The sequence below is a fragment of the Electrona antarctica genome, assembly GCF_951216825.1.
Source record: "Electrona antarctica genome assembly, chromosome: 7".
Classification (NCBI taxonomy): Eukaryota; Metazoa; Chordata; class Actinopteri; order Myctophiformes; family Myctophidae; genus Electrona; species Electrona antarctica.
In genome coordinates, this window is record NC_136812.1 from 56,887,601 (window position 1) to 56,898,192 (window position 10,592).

Consider the following 10,592-nt stretch of genomic DNA (forward strand, 5'->3'; position numbering starts at 1 on the left):
ATACACTAAACCTTGTCATTGCAGATGCTGCCAAGTCATCAAAAGATGCAGTTGGGTTTTTTTTGGCACATGCAACAGCTCTTCACCTTCTTCGCAGCTGGCACACAAAGATGGAGAGTTTTGACGAAACATGTGAACATAACCGTGAAGTCCTGGAGTGACACAGGGTGGGAGAGTATAGGATCCAAAGTGTGGAGGCAGTCAGGTATCAGGCTTTTGAGGTCCGGGAGGCGTTACTGGAAGCCAGACAGACCATCAATGATCCTGTGGCCAATGGATCCTCTCATTAATGGACATGATCACTCTGGAACTCTCTATAGCTCGATCCAATGAGGCACAAGAAAACACACACACTTGACATCTTATCCACATCATTAGAAAAACTTAAATCATGCCAACATCTCTGATGACCGTTATTTTATTTTATTTTAATTTAAATTTTATTTTATTTTTCCAATGGTAAAGTACCTGTCTTGCTTTATTTATTTATTATTATTGTCTCCACCAGGCCGAAGGCATGGGGAGAGAGTATGTTTTGCACTCCGTCCGTGTGTCCGTCCTTCCTTCCTTCCTTCCTTCCGTCCTTCCGTCCGTCCGTTATCAGCTAATCTCCGGCAGCGTTGGCCCGATCCATGCCAAACTTTGCACACACACTCCCTGGATGCCAACAACGAACCTCTGCCCCAAAACCCCCTTTTCTTTTAACAAAAAATAAAATAAAAACGATCCTGTGACCAATTGGTGGAGGCACAAGCCCTTGCAGAGGAAGTTGGGTACTACCACTTCTTGATTTGCTGTGTCGTATGGTATGACATACTGACAATGACACACACTGTGAACAAGCAGCTCCAAAAGGCCTCGATGCAGCTCGATGTAGCAGTGAGTTCAATTTCAAAAGCAAAGGCTTCCCTCACTGCATACCGGCAAACTGGATTCACTGCCGCCCAGACATCAACCAAAAGTATTTGTGAAAAAATTAATGTGGACTCTGTTCTGAAAGAGAAGAGACTGAGAAACAGCAAGAGACATTTCAGCTGAGGCTCCCGATGAACTGAAAAACCTTGAAGTCAACTTCTTTAACATGGTGGTCGACTCTGCTGTGACATCCATGGATGAGAGATTTGAAACACTCAACCAGGTGAAAAACAAATACGGAGTGCTGCTGAACTTCACCACTGCCTCTCAGATGTCCAGTGAATCTTTAAAGGCCCACTGCATGGAAGTCGAAAAGACTCTTAAGCTTGGGAGATGACTGTGACATCAGCGGACGGGATCTGGCACAAGAGATTATGGATTTACCTGATCTGCCATCAAAGGACATGACTGCCTTTCAGCTACTTTCGTTTCTCAGTGAGAACAAACTGGACGATGTCTAGTCTAACCTTTGGATAGCCCTAAGAATTGCAGTCACCCTACCAGTATCAGTAGCATCGGCAGAGAGGAGCTTCTCGAAATTAAAGTTAATCAAAACCTAGCTATTCACACAGTTGTGTGAAGTTTTAGGCTTATGTTTACATTGTATAGCTGAATAAGCTAATTGCACAGCTGTATTGTTTTATTTATTTGTATTTGTTTACTGTTACTACTTTGTTATTTAGAGGGCATAAGATAGACAGACAGACAGACAGACAGACAGACAGACAGACAGATATTCAATAAATGTTTGTTTATGCTCATTCTGTTATGTTTGTCTACTTACTCTGAAGATGGAACTGTTTTAAACTTTTCTTCATTCTGGATACAACCATAAAATAGTCTATGGTCTAATCTAATGGAATAATGCAGGAGTTTTGATGATTAAACTAATATCTAGGGCCGTCGCCAATATCTCCTTTACCTGGTAAAGTCCTTCAAACGATCTGGTGGTCTCCTCTCTCTGTGAGAGCGTCTCAGCTCCCCTCGCGACGCCCCATTCTCGCCGTCATTCTCCTCTGCCGATGTCGCTACAGACCCTTCCTCGGTCCTTGCTGCGTCGCCGATATCCTGGGGGGGATCCTCGTTCCCGCCCCCTGCCTCCGCCGTGTAGCCGTTTTCCTCTGCCCCGGCTGCTGTTGCTGCTGCTGCCGGGTGATCTATCTCCTGTCTGCTGAATAGTTGATCCACGTGTCTCCGGACCACTCCGCCGTTGCCCAACAACACTTTGTAAGACACTGGTCCTGTGATCTCCTGTACCAATCCTGGAATCCATTTAGGCCCATACCCAAAGTTCCTCGTATAGACTGTGTCTCCAATCTTAAAGTTACGAGCTGATGCATGCCTGTCATGGTATGCCTTCTGACGTAGCTGCCTTGACTCCACTTTCTGCTTTAGGTCTGGGTGTATTAAATCCAATGTGCATCTCAGTTTTCTACCCATCATCATCTCCGCCGGAGACAACCCTGTCGTAGACTGGGGGGTAATGCGATAACTGAACATAGCCCTGTGCAGTCTTGTCTCCAATGTGTCCCCTGAACTCTTTCTCATGAGGCCCTTCAAGATCTGCACCGCTCTCTCCGCTAGTCCATTCGATGACGGGTGGTAGGGAGCTGCTGTAACATGTGTGATTCCGTTCTTTGCCATAAACTGCTTACTTGCCTCACTGACAAAACATTGGGCATTATCCGAACAAATTATTTCGGGAAGGCCGTGAGTACTAAAACTGCTCCTCAGGCAATTTATGGTAGCTGCTGATGTGGCTGAACTCACCGGGTACACATCCATCCACTTTGAGTGTGCATCTATTATTACAAGAAACATTCTACCCATGAACGGTCCTGCATAATCCATGTGCAGCCTCCTCCAGGGTTTGTCCGGCCACTCCCAGGGGTGGAGAGGTGCACTAGCAGGAGCCTTTCTGTGTTCTTGACATGTGGTGCATGACTTGACCTTCCGCTCTATGTCCATGTCCATATTTGGCCACCACAGATAGCTTCTGGCCAAACTTTTCATTCGACTCATACCTGGATGTGATTGATGCAGTTGCTCTAACATTGCCGTTCTGCCTTTCTGCGGAATGACAACTCCTGAACACTAAGCTCCTGTTGTCTCTGTCTATAGGGACCAAACTCAGACCCCAGGTCACAAGGCCAACCCTTCAGCAAATACTCACGTACCCTTGCCAAAATGGGGTCTCTGCCTGTCCAGCTCTTGACCTGTGCCCCAGTCATTAGGGGGAATGGGTCTTGTGTCAGCATCAACACTTGGTCCTCTGCGAGAGCCGCCTCTGGACATTCAGGTAATGGTAGGCGGCTGAGTGCATCGGCATTTCCATTATCCTTTCCCGCTCTGTATCTGATCTCATATTCATATGCTCTCAGTGTCACTGCCCATCTCATGACTCTCGGCGAAGCCATCTGGGGCACCGCCTTCATCTCGTTGAATAGACTTATCAATGGTTTGTGATCAGTGTAGATTTGAAATTTCCTTCCATACAGGTATTTATGAAAACGTTTTACTCCAAATATCACAGCCAGCCCCTCTTTGTCCAATTGTGAATAATTCTTCTCTGCTGGATTTAGGGTGCGCGATACAAACCCAATGGGCTTTTCAGATCCATCCGTCATGCGGTGAGCCAGTACCGCCCCTACCCCATACGGTGAGGCATCACAGGCTAGTATTAACTCCTTGGTTTCATCATAGTGCACCAATACCCTGCTGGACTGTAACAGTTCTTTTGACTGCTTGAACACAGCTTCTTGTTCTGGTCCCCATGACCACGGCACCTCCTTTCTGAGCAGCTTGTGTAAAGGTGTTAATAAAGTAGACAGATTTGGTAGGAACTTGTTGTAGAAATTCAAGAGCCCTAGATATCCTTTCAGCTCGGTCACTGATGATGGTGTGGGTGCTTGCTGCACCGCTTTCACCTTCGCTGGCACTGGGTGAATGCCTGTGGTATCCACTCGATGCCCTAGAAACGTTACTTCCCTCTCCAAGAACTGGCATTTGCTTCTCTTTAATCGTAGCCCCGCTTCCTTCAGACGCTGTAGCACAGAGTCTAGTATTCTCAGATGATCCCGGTCATTCTTTCCGGTTAGTATTATGTCATCTAGGTAGATTGATACTTGAGGAATGCCCCTCAACACGCTCTCCATGGTCCGCTGAAAAATAGCTGGACTAGAACTCACCCCAAATGGTAATCTGGTGTACACAAAGAGCCCTTTGTGTGTATTTATTGTGACATATTTCCGAGATTCCTCATCTAACACTATCTGTTGATATGCATGACTCATATCTAACTTAGTGTATTTCTCTCCTTCTCCTAGGGTTGCAAACATGTCTTCCATTTTTGGAATGGGGTACTGTTGAAGTGGTGACACCTTATTTACAGTCAATTTGTAGTCCCCACACAATCGAACTGTGGCATCTGGCTTCAACACCGGTACCACGGGTGCCGCCCACTCTGAGAAGGTCACTGGTTCTATTATTTTATCCTTCTGCAACCTATCTATTTCTGCCTCCACCTTTTGTCTCATTGCAAAAGGCACTGATCTTGGTTTGTAGAATCGGGGCTGGGCATCACTGTCTACGTGTATCTTTGCCTCAAATCCCTGCAGCTTCCCCAGCTCCTCTTTGAATACTGTCTCATGTCTCATCAGTACGTCCTGTACTCTCACATCCTGTTCTGTTACCGTATTGACCCTTTGCCAATCCACCCCCAGTGCTTTTATCCACCCTCGCCCAACCAGGCTAGGCCCTGTTCCGTCGACTACTACCACTGGTAATGACTTTGTCCTGTCCCTGTACTCGACTTTCACATAAGCTGCTCCTACCACTGGTACTGTATGTCCACTGTACGTTCTCAAGTTGATTCTACACTGCTTCAACTTGGGTGGCCTGGCCTGTTTAACCAAATTCTGAAATTCACCTGTTGACATTATTGTATAGCCACAGCCTGTGTCTACTTCAAAAGTCACTGTTGCTCCATTCACCCTCAATTCCTGTCTCAGGGGTTCTTCTCGTGGAATGATTATCTCCTGCTCAATATTGTACACAGTTACTACATCCTCTGTACTATGTATGCTGTATACAGTGAAAACATCATCTTCCTCATTACTATCCTCCCTTCCCTCCTGAATGAAATGTGCCCTTTTTTCATATTTTCCTCTCTCTTCCTTTTTCTTCCACATGTTATGACTTTGAGCACTCACATTCTCACCTGCCTTTGACCTACAGGCCCTCCGAATGTGTCCAATTTTTCCACAATTATGACACTTTTCCTCTGCAAATCTACAGTCATTAGCAGAGTGGGTAGTTCCCGCACATCTGAAACATTTCCCATATTTGGCAGGCGGCTTCGGCCGGACATCCGCCACCTTGTTCACAGTTCCCTCCACAGCGCGACTCCATTTTGCGCTTTCCCGCGCGCTGTTTAACTCCTTAATGTCCTTATTAGCCGCCTCCATTGCCTGCGCCTTCTTCAAAGCAGTGTCAAAAGTCAATCCATCCGGCTCCGAGAGTAGCCTCCGTTGAATACTGTCCTCGTTGATTCCACACACTAAGCGATCTCTCAACATTATTTTGAGAGTATCTCCAAAGTTGCAGTCCTGCGCGAGCTTACGTAGCTCCGCCACATACTCCACCACAGATTCCTCTTGCCTCCTGTCTCTGGAGTTAAACTTCCACCGCTGTACTATTTCACTCGGTTTCGGGTTGAAATGATCTCTCAGCAGACTCACCAACTCATCATAGGATCGCTCTCCAGGGCGCTGAGGACTCAACAAGTTTCTCATCAATGTGTACGTCTGCGCGCCCACACAGCTTAGCAAAACAGCCCGTTTCTTCTCAGCATTTGCCACGTCATTTGCTATGAAAAAATTATCAAGTATTTCACAGTACTCCTCCCACGTCTGCACACCACTGTCAAAGTGTGCCACCGATCCCACAGTTCCAGCCATCTTCACAGACACAACCGCCGGCCCCGAGCCGCTCGCCACCACAACACTGTCCTCGTTCTCCACCGATGACTGTGTGACATGTGTCCGTCAAAAACGCTATAAAACTGTCCTTGTACTCAACCACACAATCTCTCGTCACCCGATAACTTCTTCCGATTTGTCCTCGTTGCAAATGTAGTATCTTGAATACGGAATACGCCACACCAGGTTACTGTAACAATATGTTGGTTGTTTATTTCTCAAGGGGGAAATACAGACTTGCTTCATACACACCGCGCCAAGTATAACTAACACTTCCTCCCAGGAGGTGGTTGCCTCCTAATGACTGCCTAATGTACTCCCGAATGGATGACCTGTTGATCAGTGGCCTCGAAACCAAACAGGTATCCTACGCCAAACCACTGATTGTAATGCGCTTTGCAAAACGTAAAGTGAAAGTTGAATTGCTGGCGCAGCGCCAAAAGCTGGAGGGGACTAGTGTGTTCTTAAATGAACCCCTGACGAAAAGGAACGCGGGCATTGCAAGAGAAGCTCGCATCCTGAAAAAGAACGGAAGGCATACAAGGCACCTGGACAAGAAACTGCAAGGTGTGGATTAAGCTGAACAGATCTGAAGAAGCAAAGGCCGTCATGGTAAGGGATCAAAGCGAGTTGGACAAATAAAAGCAGGCCTGCTATATGGCTTATGGCAACAGCAGTCGAAACCATATGTTTAAAATGGCTTGTGCATTGACTATTTTTCGCGCTGCTATTATATTGCCTTTTATTCTTTATATAGGACCATAAGGCCGTGGCATAGTTCTCCCGTTTTGCATCGAATAACATGGCTTGTTTGGCTTGCATCCTTTTCACCGTAGCTATTAAAAACCCGGGTTGCTGAATTGTTTCCCCTGTGGTAATCATTTTTTGTACTACTAACCCAGAAGTAATTCAGAGATTGATGAAAGGAGTAATTTTCTTCTTACTTTGTTCTTTTTTTGGATGTACTTATATCTGCATGAGTGACATTAACGATGTCATGCCCAAATTTGTGCATGTACAACTTCCTGGTCTCAACTGCGCATGTTTCTTTCCTTCCATGGAGCACCATGGAGCAACATGGCGTCGCCCGTACGGTCTTTGCGTCTCATCCTCTTTAGACAGTCCTTGACGGCTCCTTAACACTTTGATTGCTACAGGATCTCCCCAGGCCTATTTTGATGTTGCTACCGTTTAACATTGCACAAAGGCTTTGTTCGGGGGCCCACAGCAAAATGTTCTCTTATAGCGAGAATCACACGCATACATCAAAAGAAAGCTGAACTTGTCCACTTCAATTTAAAAAATACATTTTGATTTTACCATGTTCCATTCTGGAGATATTGACCTTTTTGCAACACCTGCATTTGCCTGGAAGTGGTTATCTTGAACAGCGAGCAGAGTTATGGATGGTTTAAAGTCAGAGACATTGACAGGCAGATATAAAATTGAACCCAATAAATATCCTATACATCCTATACACCGAATGAAAGCCCTGAATGTGTACTTTTACGAGGAAAACAGTACACATTGATCCCATCTACAGTTAGACAGTAATTGGTTATTGAATGCAGCTTGTGCCCACCAGATAACTTCAGAGAAGACATGGACGTGAACTCCTCAATATTCACAAAATAAGGCCTATTGCGACATATAAATACTATATACCGTATGAAACAGAAGACTCTCTGCTTTCATAAGAAAAAAACTTCTACTGTAGTAATAATAAAAATCACACACATGTGAAGTGAGTGGTGCAACTCTGTCCCATATTCTGTTCTCTGCTTATTCAATACAGCTCGCTATATACGGACTGAGGCAGAAAGTCATGTAAACCTTTTATTTACAGTTTGGTCTGTAAATTTCTACTGTAATAATAAAAATCACACCCATGTGAAGTGAGCGGTGCAACTGGGAACAGTTGCACCGCTCGGTATATACGGTATATACGGTATATACGGTATATCGTATTTATATGTCGCAATAGGCCTTATTTTGTGAATATTGAGTTCGGGTCCATGTCTTCTCTGCAGTTATATCTGGTGGGCGCAATGTGCATCCAGTAACCAATTTATGAGAAACTGTACATGGGATCAATGTTTACTCTTTTCCTCGTAAAAGTACACATTCAGGGCTTTCATTCGGTGTATAGGATGTATAGCATATTTATTGTGTTTATTGTTATCTGCCTGTCAATGTCTGACTATAAACCTTCATAACTCTGCTTTCTTTAGATGAGGATGATGATGATGATGATTGCCTCGCCTCGCCTAATCTATCTCACTGCTTTCATTGTCTTGATCGCAGTAACATTTGGGGGGGGGGGGGGGGGGTCATGGGCACATTGGGCAGCAAAAGTCTTGATCCGTACGGCTATAAAAAGTCCCATTCCACCGTTCGGTTCAGAACTATAGTATAACGGTGAGACGCGTTTTGTTTTTCAAGCTAGTATAGGGGAACATGCCTGGGCATGCAGCTTTATTGGGGGCGATGGAGAAAAAAAAAAGCTTCACCGGGAGTGTCCAGAGAGGTGCTAAACCCGGCTGTGATGTCGACGACAAGGAAAAAATGACTTCCACAGATCACAACACCACGGTTTAGGACGCGGAAAAGTTCGTTATACATTACACCCGGGTCGATTACGTCCCCGACGCGTTCATTGCGGTCTTATCACTACAATTATAATGAATAAAAAAGCGTTACAATCACACGTCCGAGCGATCTCCGATTATGACAGCTCTGCATGGCGATACGTGATCCCCCAACGGTAGACTGTCTGTTGTCATGGCGGCCCCTCTCGATACTGTAGTTCGTTTGTTAGTTCGTAGTATTGTAGGCTCGGGGATCGTTTGGTCGCTACAGTATGAAGAAGGAAACATGCATCTGTCCATGTGTGTTGCAGACGTTATGCAATGCCGATCCGGTGCAGATCATGTGTTTAGGCAGCGTAACAGCGTTCCGTTCATCATGTTTTTTTCCGAGAGACAGAGCCCCCATCTCGCAAGGCCCTCCTCCTGCAGGAGAAACAGGAGGGGAGGGGGGAATCGAGTATTATAGTGTTGGGTGAAAGCCAATAGGTGGAGGAAAGCCTGGTGAGGCGAGGTTAGGTGAAATTTGATTCTTTTCACACACCGACTAGATCATTCCATGGGCGCGTCCATTTTACACTGGCTTCTACACGTAAAGCGGCCCGCCCTCCTGTTTTCAGGAGGGGAGGGTTTTTTTTTTTTTTTTTTTTGATCACGTGAGCGGGACTAAGCAGCAATGACAGGGGGATGGTTCTTCATTGTCCGGGTGGGTAAAAAGATGAATGAAAGTATGCTATAAAAAAGTGATTAGAACGTATGGATACGTGGTTAGCACCGGACGTTTGATTAATTAATAACGTATGGATACGCGGTTAGCGTTCGCTGTGTTAAGAAGCGAGACCACCGAAATTGATGCACTTCCGGGAACACGTAATCATGTCCGGGGCACAGGGCATATACTTTTGTTTTCATCATAAGCGCTGGAAACGGTCCCACGCGGTCGCGGTGATTTTTTATTGACCTCCTAAAACATGGTTTTAAACATGGCTTTAAAAATAATATTCCCACCTTATTTTCGCTTCCGCGGCTGGACCCCATATGACTCCCACTACCGATCCTCGGTGCACGCGCCCGTGCACACAGTCATTAGTGGTTTATAGTGCTCAGAATGGGATAACGTACAATGTTGGGAGCTTAATAAAACATGAATTTGAGGTTGTGCTATGCATATTAATAGTCCGACGGGCAGACCACAGCAACAGACGAGACTGGCGCGGAAATGGAGGACAATCACTTCCGGGTTGGCCGGATGAGGGCTCTTCTTTTTTTGCTTATGTCACACATTTCACTGGCACTGGCCTCACGTTACCGCCTATGGGTAACGGCATGGAATCTAAGGAACACTTCAACACATTCAGTGGAGGCTCTTATCCAAACTTCAAAGTGCAAAATCTTAGAGAGGAGAACATTGTTATGGCAATAGGCTACATGACATCAGAAGCCCCACTCTTTTTGTGTTTGTTTCATTAAAAATTGTCCCAATTCATCCATTCCAGATCTTTCTCACGATAATTATTCTTAAAAGGAAAATTCCTTAAAGATGGAGTGCCACAATTTTTGTATTTTTCCAGTTTTTCATTTGTCTATGAGGTGACAGTACTTCATTAGACACCCGGGAGTCGTTTTTATGTGCAATGGTGTATTAACTTTTAACAGGTTTCTTCCTGGAGGCTGAACCCTTGACAGTCAAACGGGCCAATGAAATAAACAGTAATATAGTGACATCACACTATCAGCCCCTCCCCAAACCCCTCCCCCTTTATCATACAACTACAGCTGTGGGTGCGGCTTCAGTTCAGGTGGATCACCACCCATCACCGCAAACCAGGCATACTTAATGAACTGGTGGGCGTGTCCACATAAAAACGACATTTTAACAATACTGTACACTTTTATTTATTTTTTTACCTCCTTATATAACAATAAGACCTGATGATCATGTTTTAGGGTGGAAAAAAATCACGGCACTCCATCTTTAAAGGACAACTTTATTTTCTTTCAACCAAGATTCATGTTTTAAGTTATTAGAGAAAGTCAAAGATGAGTGTTCATTTGTTTTCATTTGCTGCTTTCGTTTTAGGGATTTTAGCTGTTTTTGACAGGGGACGGGGAC